This window comes from Peromyscus californicus, unplaced genomic scaffold, assembly GCF_007827085.1.
Source record: "Peromyscus californicus insignis strain IS unplaced genomic scaffold, ASM782708v3 Scaffold_24__1_contigs__length_46423439, whole genome shotgun sequence".
Taxonomy (NCBI): Eukaryota; Metazoa; Chordata; class Mammalia; order Rodentia; family Cricetidae; genus Peromyscus; species Peromyscus californicus.
The window spans coordinates 25722176-25726611 of NW_026294535.1; positions in this window are offsets into that span (position 1 = coordinate 25722176).

Below are 4436 nucleotides of genomic sequence, written 5' to 3' on the forward strand. Positions count from 1 at the left end.
ATGCAGATTCCAGCCATGGCCGTCGTGTATCATGCTTGTAAAAACATTGCACATTGCTGTGTGAGGACAAAAAAGGATGATTTTCCTAGTGTTAGTTCTAAAAGAGCTCGTTTTCCTTCAGCCACCAGTTGAAGCTCACTTTGTTTTTTGGAAAGATAAGCGATTCTGATGGTCGTGGTATGTTCTTCTCTCGGTGACCGTAGATGTGTGTAGAATGCTGAATCTATAAAAAGAGACTGCATTTCTGTCAACTCTGCGCTCTTCCCCCGGTAGCCCTCTAAACCAGCCTCCACAAGACTATGTTGGAGGGCAGCATGCCTCCCTCACTTGTTCTCCCACAGTTCCTGCCTATGACAGAGCATTCCTGAGCAGACGCACTTCCTGTAGAGTGCGTGGCCTGCATCTTAAGTGTGTTACTGCCTTGTCCAACAGTGAAGAAAACAAGTACTGTGATAACCTCACAATGCAAGTTAGTGCTTTAATGCACCTCAATAATTAACAACTAGTTGTCAGGCGGCGGTGGCGCACGCCTTTAATCCCAGCACTCGGGAGGCAGAGCGAGGCGGATCTCTGTGAGTTCAAGGCCAGCCTGGTCTACAGAGCGAGATCCAGGACAGGCTCCAAAGCTACACAGTGAAACCCTGTCTCGAAAAAAACAAAATAATAATGATTAAAATTAGTGGCCAGGGAGATGGTTCAGGGGCTAAAACTCTGGCCTCCCAAGCATGAGGACCATAGTTCCATCTTGAAAACCCATGTCAAAAGCCAGGCATGGTTCCACTGATGTTATCTCAGAGAGGAAGAGACAGGAAGATCCATAGCCAGCCAGTCTGACCTAATTGGTGAGCTTCAGGTCAGAAAGATCATCTTACGGAAGTGTGTGACATTCTTGAGGATGACACCTTAGGTCGTCCTCTGGCCACACATAGGCACATGGACACACATGCATTTGCAGTTTTTACAACTTTGCCTCAGTGTTGATAATTTCCAAAAATAAAGCAATTTAAGCATGTGCAATTTGAAATGAACTCAAATCTGTCCAACATGTTTGCCAAACTTAAAGGGGACTGACTTGCAAACCATTGGCATAATGGGTCTTTGAATTCAGTCAGATCTAAATGAAGATCCCAGCTTCCTTTGATAAATGTCAGAGTTAAATATCTTGTAGTAGTAGTAGTAGTTTTGATACTGTTTCTGACTAGAGTATATTAGAAGAGAATTTTGAAATAATAGACCATGAACCTCTAATTTCTTGCTCTGAGACTAGTAAGAGAAAGATACAAGAGACGGATTTCAGAGGACTTCCTTGACACCATTACAGAGAAGAGAGTACCTGTGACCGTGCTGCCCCGTCTGTCCTAAAGGACGCCAAGGACACTGACTGCTGCATTTGTGAGTTTATTTATGAGCCCCAGTTGCTTGCTACCATAGAGACACACAAGGAATAGTAGCAGGACTTTTTTTTTTTTCATTTTTTTTTTATTAAGAGATTTTCTATTCATTTTATATATCAACCTCAGATTCCCCTGTGCTCTCTCCTCCCACCCCCCAGCCTTCCCCCCCCCAGCCCTCCTCCCATTCCCACCTCCTCCAAGGCAAGGTCTCCCATGGGGAGTCAGCAGAGTAGTAGCATGACTTTTATAGCTGCCATCTGCAGACTGTCATGGTGGGTGGTGTGGGCTATTGTGTTACTGATACTTCATCATTAACCACTTGTGGTGGCGCACACCTTTAATCCCAGCACTCAAGAAGCAGAGGCAGGTGGATCTCTGTGAGTTCGAGGCCAACCTGGGCTACAGAGTAAGTTCCAGGAAAGGTACAAAGCTACACAGAGAAACTCTGTCTCCAAATAAATAAATAAAAGGGGGGGCAGAGGCAGGTGGATCTCTATAAGTTCAAGGCTAGCCTTGTCTATATAATGAGTTCCAGGTGAGCCAGAACTACACTTTGAGACCCTGTCTCCAAATGTGTGTATGTGTGTATACACATCCAAGTATGTATATATATATATATATATATATATATATATATATATATATATATATATATATATATATTGCTGTCCCCTAATCCCCTCCTGCCTGGGAATCTTAGCCTGTGCTCTCTTCTCTTCGGTCTGATACGTAAGTCCTGCCCACCTCCTTCTTGCCCTGCACTCTCCGCTGTATTGCACCTCTGATACCGAATCATCGCTTTACTGAGGCCAAGAGCAGACAAAAGGAGGGACTGTATTTTAGTATTTTACTGTGTGCCATACCGTACACATACGTCTTTCCTTTTTTTAAGGTTCTTTCATTCATTTTTCTATGAACCGGAGTCTCGACATTTAGCATAGCTCCTGGCACACAGTATGTGATTATTGGACCTTTTAAGAAGGAAGTGGTAGAGCTGGCTGAGTTTGATCCCTGGGTCCCATGGTGGAAGAAAAACCAGAAACACGAACATGCATGGTGATGACAAATAAAAATGTTTTAAGGGAGTAGTAAAGCTAAGTAGTTGGGTTATGATCGATAAGTTTCATGGAAGAAAAAAAGCTGGCTGACGTCTCTAGTGTGTGTGTTTGTATGTGTGTTTTCAGTGCTGGGAGCCAGTCAAGGACTTCACATACATTAAATGCTTTGTCAGGAGGCTATACCCTCTGCAGTGGCATGTGGGTTTTTAAGAATGCTATTAAATACATATACTGCGGTTTAATTGAAGCTGTTCGGTAGACACCGCTGGGCTGGGACTGTAGCTCAACAGTGGAATGCTTGCCTAGCGTGTACAAAGCCCCAGATTCTAGCCCCAAAGCACAAAAGATCAATAAAAATAAATATTCTGATTTTTTCAGACTTCATTTCAATCATTTAATAATCTCTTGTTAATACTTACATGCCCAGCACTAACTTGTGTGGTGAGGATACATCCAAACATAAGTGGGCAAAAGTAAAACCCTGCCTGTGGAAGCAGAAAGATTGAAAAGAAGCATGTGCCATTTTAGAAGTATGATTAACTTTGGAAATAAACAGCAGAAATAAGATTGTATAATCAGCGGGGGGGAAGTAGACAGGGAAGAACTTCACGGAGAGTAGAGCTAGGATTAAAGTTGCAGGAAGGATTGAGCAAAAAACTGTTCTAGTTTCTGGGAGAAAAACATTTCCAGGCAGAGAAAACAGAAGCTAAGGCCTTAGGATGCATGTGTCTTCGGGATTGGAAACCAGCAAGACCGATGTGGTCACCGAGGAGTGAGAAGACAGCACCAGGTGATAGCAGCTTCCCACCTACACACTGAGTGCATTGACTGCTACGCTCTCACTGAACCATACTTGTTTCCTCAGAAGACCTTGTCTGTGTACGTTTTCCTAAGAAGTTGTGGTTCTTAGCTTATCATTGAAGAGATATTTTTATTAAGATTGTTGAGTTGTAAGTTGGTAAGAGTTATGGTCTAGGAGAGCCTAGTATGAACCTCCTGGTGAGTACTTAATCCAGCGATCCGAAGAGCCAAGTCAGAAGTGAAAAGCTAAGCAGAAGGTGTTGCTCAGTAGCATGTGTGAGGCCCTGGACACAGCCTCCAGCACTACAAAAGACAGGAGAACTTGATTATTACAAGTAGACAAGAAGCTTACCAGTTCTTACAGTTTTTCTCGTTGACCTATAAACCTAATTTACATTGTCTTTCTTTCCTTGTCTGGATTTGTGTATGTGGTGTATGCATGTAAATGTGGGTAATGTGCACATGCAGAGACCAGGCCAGGACATCATAGGAGTGTCTTCCTCTATCAGTCCCCTTGCTACTGCTTTGAGACAGTCTCTCACTGAACCACAAGTTCACAGTGTGCATCTGGAGACTCACTGTGTCTCTCCCACAGTGCTGGGGTTAAGGCACGGCCACTTTTTACATGGGGACTGGGGATTCGAACTCAGGTCCTCCTGCTCACACAGCAAGTCCTCTTCCCCACTGAGCCGTAGCTGCTTGCGTGCATTTTTGTCTGAGCTATGTTCACATCGAGGATTCCTGCTCTGAGAAGCTGGACTGTTAAGGTGTGCGTGGCACAGTTCCGACAGAGGTGATAGCACTGTCACCGTGTGTAGTGGCCACCATCTTCACACAGGAGTGGTTCCTTTCCAGTCGACGCTGCTGGAGAACTTGCTCTGACACAGTTTGAGCCCTGCTTTGGATTTCCATCAAGTTCTTCGGTGGTGCTGATGCTGCTGGTTCAGGCACCACAGTCTGAAGCCTGCTGGATACTGATGTCACCTGCCTCTTCAGGATGGGAACGGAGAGCTCCAGATTGTAAGTTCCAAGAACTTACAGTGTAGGTGTGAAGTGTTCATCGCCTGGAGGAGATTGTGCAAGACAGATAGCAAATGTCGGCTCGTCAGCGGTTGTTTAAAACATGCATTCGGTCCTCTCCCACCCATCACTCCTGGAAGAGAAGACTTGCTACTGACCAATC